The sequence below is a fragment of the Callorhinus ursinus genome, unplaced genomic scaffold, assembly GCF_003265705.2.
Source record: "Callorhinus ursinus isolate GAN/ISIS: 27379988/994484 unplaced genomic scaffold, GSC_fseal_2.0 scaffold2093, whole genome shotgun sequence".
In the NCBI taxonomy this organism is placed as follows: Eukaryota; Metazoa; Chordata; class Mammalia; order Carnivora; family Otariidae; genus Callorhinus; species Callorhinus ursinus.
The window spans coordinates 1,948-8,701 of NW_027399147.1; the positions used below are offsets into that span (position 1 = coordinate 1,948).

Here is a 6,754-nt window from a genome sequence, read left to right on the forward strand (position 1 = left end):
CGTAGAGGGAGGTTCCTGTTGACCAGCTTCTCCCCAATTTCTTCCATGGGGCTCTGCAAAGACAGTGAGCAGCGCCCGGCCCGCAGACATCACAGCCCGGCCCCGCCGTCCTCACCGTCGCCCTGCGCAGTCCCCCTGCTGCTCCAGGATCAGACACAGCCCCGTGCGGGCACAGCCCTGCACCTGGGATGCAGTGACATACATCTACAGGGCTCTGGATACACCCTGGGGAGGAGGAGGCCGCCCCAGCACACCCCGTCCCACCCAGCCAGCCTTGACCTGGGGTGTGAACATGATGCACCCACCAGGCATCTGGCCCCTCATCGCCCTGCTCCTGCTCAGGGTGGGCTACCCTGCCTGAGACGTCTACACACACACACACACACACACACACACACACACACACACAGGAGGGGAGCTGGGCTGCACTGTCGGATCACAGCGGTGTCTGGCTGGCCTGGCTGGCTCTGGGCCTCCCTGTGTTACCTTTGGGTCCACTCCAGTGTTCGTCCCGGTGCATGGCTGGGTCAGGGGAGGGGGAACGGGGACACGTCTGGGCAGGGAGGAGGTCAGGCCGCGTTTTTCTCCTCTACATCCCCTCCCCTGTCTTCCTGGCAGCACCCCGTCTCCCCAAGGCCCGGCACTCAAACACGCTCATCTCCCTGCTTTAATCCCCAACACATCCTCCTGGGGTGGGAGTCACTGACCCCATCTTCAAAGTAGAAAACGGAGGTCCCGAGAGTTCCCATAGGAGCTTGCCAGTCACAGGGCTGTGAGAGGGCCCTGCTGTGGGTTTGAACCCAGATCAACCTGACCCAAAGCCTGAGCTTCCAGAGGAGCCCGAGGAAGTAGCCTTTGAGCCCAGGCTTGGAGGTGAGGCCATCCTGGATGGGGGTGTTCTGAGGGGCAAAATCTTGAAGGGCTCCCTGGGGGTTAAAGGCCCTACAGAGGAGAGAGTGGGGTGAGGGGTGCACCCTGGGGAGCATGTCTAGACCAGATCATGCAGGGCTCTCTGGATGTTGGGCAAGGAGTCAGGGGACACTGCGGGTTGTAGGTTCAGGGGACACAATCCAGGCAGTCTTATCAGAGCCACAGCATCCTAGACTTAGAAGGAGCTTGGTGGGCATGTTATTGCCCCCACTCAAGCGTGGATCCCTAAGCACCAGCCAGAGGTGAGGAGGCTGACGCAGTTTCCTCCTGTGTAGAGTGGGGGCCGTGGTGGGCGTCTGCGTCCTTCCAGGCCTGGGCATGCTGCCTGGAAGGTCCAGAGATGGCTTCTCGTCAGAGTAGCTAGCTGTTCCAGTGAGGTCAGGACCCAGAGAGGTCTGAGTGAGGAGACCAAAGGGATGCCCCACATGCCCAGTTCAGCAGGATGCTCTTGTACATGGTGCCGATCTCCATGTCCAGGCTGATGGGGATGAGGCAGCAGCGCCCACCTGCTGCGTGGAGAGCGGCAGCGAGGAGCTGTGGTTGCAGACCCTGAGAGGCGGAGCTCGTGTGAGTCCGAGGCTGCCACAGATCTGATATGGAGGCTGAGGACGGGGAGGTGCTGACAGAAGCTGAGAGGATGCCTGAGGTCTCCAGCGATGACTGGGAGGTCAACTCCGGAACTTGAGGAACGGCAAGGCCTGCAGAAACACCATACTGTGCAAGGCACCCCCTGTCAGCATCTAGCCCAGAAGCTTCTAGAGACTGAGTCTCCTTGGCCCCTTTGTGGCTGTGGAGTGGAGACCCAGGCTCCAGGAACGGATGTCTGTCAGGGAAAAGGGTGGGACAGTCACCTTTTCCTGGCCATCAGGGACCCTGACACAAAACCCACGCTGATCTCCTCCACATCCACATCGGGCTGGAGGAGCATGCAGAGCAGGTGGGCGATGTCCCTGCTGCGCAGGTAGGGGCTGCATCTGAGCTGGTCCCAGGACTTGGAGTGAGGGCTCCTTTTGGTCTTGGGTGTTGTGTTGGGGGTGTGGTGGCAGAATTGAAGGGCTGCGAAGGGGTACGTGCACCCCAATGTTTATAGCAGCAATGTCCACAATAGCCAAACTGTGGAAAGAGCCAAGATGTCCATCGACAGATGAATGGATAAAGAAGATGTGGTTCATATATACAATGGAATATTATGCAGCCATCAAAAGGAATGAGATCTTGCCATCTGCAATGACGTGGATGGAACTGGAGGGTGTTATGTTGAGCGAAATAAGTCAATCAGAGAAAGACATGTATCATATGACCTCACTGATATGAGGAATTCTTAATCTCAGGAAACAAACTGAGTGTTACTGGAGTGGTGGGGGGTGGGAGGGATGGGGTGGCTGGGTGATAGACACTGGGGAGGGTATGTGCTACGGTGAGCGCTGTGAATTGTGCAAGACTGTTGAATCACAGATCTGTACTTCTGAAACAAATAACGCAACATATTTTAAGAAAAAAGAAAAAGAAGAAGATAACAGGAGAGGAAGAATGAAGGGGAGTAAGTCAGAGGGGGAGACGAACCATGAGAGACGATGGACTCTGAAAAGGAAACTGAGGGTTCTAGAGGGGAGGAGGGTAGGGGGATGGGTTAGCCTGGTGATGGGTATTAAAGAGGGCACATTCTGCATGGAGCACTGGGTGTTATGAACAAACAATGAATCATGGAACACTACATCAAAAACTAATGATGTAATATATGGTGATTAACATAACAATAAAAAAATTAAAAAGAAAAGAATTGAAGGTCTGACTTTGCATTGATCAGACACCCTGGGTGAATGGGTGCTCTTGGGTGTCCATGGGCACAGGTGGCTGTGACCCACGCATGGGAAGGTGTGAGGAAGTGCACAGAAGACAGTGCCCTGGGCTATGCAGGGTTTTCTGCTCATGGGCAGTGCTCCTTGGCAAAATTCAGCTAGTCTTCTTGTTCCTTCAGCACAGAAGTCGCCTAAGGTCATGAGTGGTTCATGGGAAGCCAGGTCAGTCGTTGCTGGGCATCATGCCTGGCAGGAGGAGAGGTTCAGCCCGAAATGACAGTCTGGGGGTGACCTGGAATGCCAGGTGAGGTGGAAATTGCCCAGGTAGCCTGATCCACTCCACTCGGTATTGCTTCTGTACCCAACAACGCAGACCTGGACGACGGCCCTCTGGCTGGCTGGCATCTGGAACAGGTAGAATGTTCCTCTGGCTCAGTCAAAGGAGAAGATCTAAGTTAGTAGAGCAAAAGAAAGTATGAAGATTAGGGCAGAGATAAACGGAAGAGAAGAGCATGTGAGAAAATCGGTGGAAACAGCAGTTCTTTCTTTTGCAGATTTACCAAAATTGACAAGGAGACAAAAATGGAACCACTTTATAGCAACAAATCGGCTCCCTGAGATGGAGCAGATAAATCTGAGAAGCACACAAACTATCAAAGTGACTCCAGAAGAAATGGAAACCCTGAGCAGACCTGCCATAAGTAAATAGACTGAAGCAGTATTGAGAACTTCCCAAGAATGAAAAGTCCAGAACCCGACGCTTTCCCTGGTGATTTGTCCCACACGTTTAAAGAAGACATAATACCAATCCTTCTGAAAGTCTGAAAAAAGTACAAGAGGAGGGAACACTTCCCACATCACCCTAGAATGCCAGCATCGTCCCGACTCCAAAGACTGACAAAGACCTTACAAGAAAAGACAACGGCAGGCCAAAATGCATGATGAAGAGCGAGGCAAGGATCCTCAACGGAATTCTAGCAGACCGAATCTAGCAGCACACTGACAGGACTATACACCATGACCAAGTGTGATTTACACCAGGAATGCAAAGGCTGTTCAACGTAGCTAAGCAGTGTCACGGACCACATCCATAAGAAACATGATCATCTCCGGGCGCCTGGGTGGCTCGGTCGTTAAGCGTCTGCCTTCGGCTCAGGTCATGATCCCAGGGTCCTGGGATCGAGTCCCACTTCGGGCTCCCTGCTCAGCGGGAAGCCTGCTTCTTCCTCTCCCACTCCCCCTGCTTGCATTCCTGCTCTCGCTGTCCCTCTCTGTCAAATAAATAAGTAAAATCTTTAAAAAAAAAAAAAAAGAAGAAGAAACATGATCATCTCAATTGATGTAGGGTAAGCTTTGACAAAATCCAAACCTTTTCATAACAAGTACTCTAAATAAAATAGAAATAGATAATTTAATTGTGATAAAGGAGAGGTGCCTGGGTGGCTCAGTGGGTTGAGTGTCCGACTCTAGGTTTGGGCTCAGGTCATGATCTCAAGAGTCTTGAGATTGAGCTCCAGGGAGGGCTCTGCACTCAGTAGGGAGTCTGTTTGGAGATTCTCTCCCTCTGCCCCTGCCCACTCTTGGGTTTCCATGCTCTCCCTCTCAAATAAATAAATAAATAAAAGTCTTTAATAATTATGATAAAGGATGTTTATGAAAAAAACCTCATTATGTATATCATTCTCTGTGGTGAAAGACAAAGTTTTCTCCTTAAAATCCCAAATAATTCAAGGATGCCCATGTCCACCACTTCATTTCAATATTGTCGTAGAAGTTTGGTCAGAGAAATTATACAAGATTAGTCACTAAAAGCTCCCAAGTGGAAAGGAAGAAGAAAAAGCTTATTTATATATGACATAATCTTATATGTAAATAATCCTAAGAATTTGAAAAACTCTGTATGAGATTATAATATTTCCCGAAAGGTATGAGCAGAGAAGACCAGCACATATGGATCTGTGCAATACCGCTGAGAACCAAGGAATACATACATGTACCGTCAGGTGTGTTTGAACATGGATACCAGGATCATTCAATGCGGCAAAAGCAGTGTCTCTAACAAACGGTGTTGAGAAACTGGATATCCACATACGAAAGAGTGAAGTCAGAGCACTGCCTTCCACCGTATAGAAAATGAACTCCAAATGGATCAAAGCATGAACTTTAAGAGTGAAAATGCTGACCACTCAGAAGGAAACTAAGAGCACATAGGGGCAGAACTTCATTCCCTTGGACTTGGTAATGGTGTCCCTTTATGGAACCCGAAGCACAAGCAACAACAGAGAAAACAGAGACACTGGACTACAACATTGCTAAAAGCTTTTGTGAATGAAAGGATAATCTCAAGAGAATGTAATGAAACCCAAAGAATGGTAGGAAATATTTGTAAATCTCCTAAGAGTCTTGCATCTAGAATGTATAAAAAACTCCGACAACTTAAGAACATAAACAACCCCACTGAAAATAATAGACATTCCTCCCAAGAAGATAGTCCGACGGCCCAGTGAGCACATGGGATGATTTTCATCATGAGATAGGAGGGGAATGCAAGCCAACACCACAGTGACTTACCTTCCCGCACCCAGGAGGGGGGCTCTAGTGAATCAGCAGAAATAACAAGTGTTGGAGAGGCTCTGGGGAAAGAGAAGCCTCCTCCATTGCTGGGGGAGATGTAACATGGAGGAGCCACTGTGGCAAAGGGTGTGGCACGTCGTCCAAACGTTGAGCTTACTATTACCCTTTGGCCCAATTCCACTCATCATCTAAACAAAGAATGGAATACAGGCACTCGAACAAGAGCCTGCCCATAAATAATCGCAGCAGGACTCTTGGCAATAACCGAAAGGTGAAGACAACCCACAGGTGCATCCACAGGTGAATGGATAAACACAGCGTGGTGTGTTCATACGATGGAATTCATTCAGCCATGACAGGAATGAAGTACTGATACATGCTACCATGTGGGTGAACTTTGAAAACATTATACTCGGGGGAAGAAACTAGACCCCAAATACCACATACGGTATGATCCCACATGTATGAGAGATTCATCACGGGTAAATGACAGGTGCCAGAGTGGTGCTTGCCAGGGAGCAGGGGCAGTGGGGAATGGCCGGGGCCTGCCTGCTCGGTGGGGGCGGGGTTTTCCTCCAGGGCATTAAATGTTCTGGGACGAGGTAGTGGTGATGGTGCCCAGCGCAGGAAATGAAGTTAATAACAGTGGATTGCACACTGTGAAATGTTTAAAAAGATAACGTTTATTTTATATTAAATTAGAAACATAGCACACCTGGAATCATGAAAAGAAAAAAAAGCCAAAAGAGAAGAAAGGAATGCCTTCACCGGTGAGTACAGGCCGACTCTGGTGCTGGAACTGGCCCTGGTGGTAGCTCATCAGCTGGTCCGGGAGCTGGGGCCGGAGCCGGCTCTAGCCCTGGAGCTGGTGCTGGGTTGGGGCTTGCTGCGCAGAGCCCACTGGCTCTAGCTCTGCAGGGGGAGCCAGCGCTGGCTCCATGTCCCAGGAGCTCCCGGAGCTGACTGTGGAGCTGGGACAGCTCGGAGTCTTGCGTTGGCTCTAGCTCTGGAGTTGGTGATGGAGCCGTAGGTCCAGGGGGCTTACTCACACTGGGGCCTACTTGGCTCCAGCTCCCGAGCTCCCGGCGAAGGCACCGAACACAAGATGAAAATACCTCGAGCTCTGGAGCGGGCTGTGGGTCTGTATCTGCTTCTGCAGCCGCGTCGACGCTGCAGTGGTGACCAGCCCCGCTGCAGTGGCCAGTCCTCCATCTGGAGATGGTGCCGAAGCAGCAGGAGGAGAGAAGATCACCACCCTGCCAGGGTGATCACCCTGTGCTGATCCCCACAGCCTGTCCCTGTGCCTTCTCAGAGGATGCCCCGCACAGCCTCCCACAGCAGCGCTGAACTGCCTCGAGAAGTGCCTCCCAATCTCGGGCAGGCTCTCACTCTGGCAATGGTGCCGGATCGGGTGGGAGAACTGGTGTGCAGATGGCTTTACCCTGGAACTC

General features: G+C 51.2%; 1 long non-coding RNA gene across 2 annotated transcripts; it reads left to right on the top strand.

Moving 5' to 3' along the window:
- The first annotated feature begins 667 nt into the window (after positions 1 to 667).
- LOC141372176 (uncharacterized) lies at positions 668 to 3,717 on the top strand. 2 transcript variants are annotated; one of them, XR_012377479.1, is made up of 3 exons: positions 668 to 873; positions 1,408 to 1,626; positions 3,284 to 3,717. It is a non-coding gene; the product is annotated as an uncharacterized lncRNA (long non-coding RNA). The 2 variants fall into 2 exon arrangements; XR_012377480.1 differs by lacking the exon at positions 668 to 873 and adding an exon at positions 1,265 to 1,307.
- Positions 3,718 to 6,754: the final 3,037 nt, after the last annotated feature.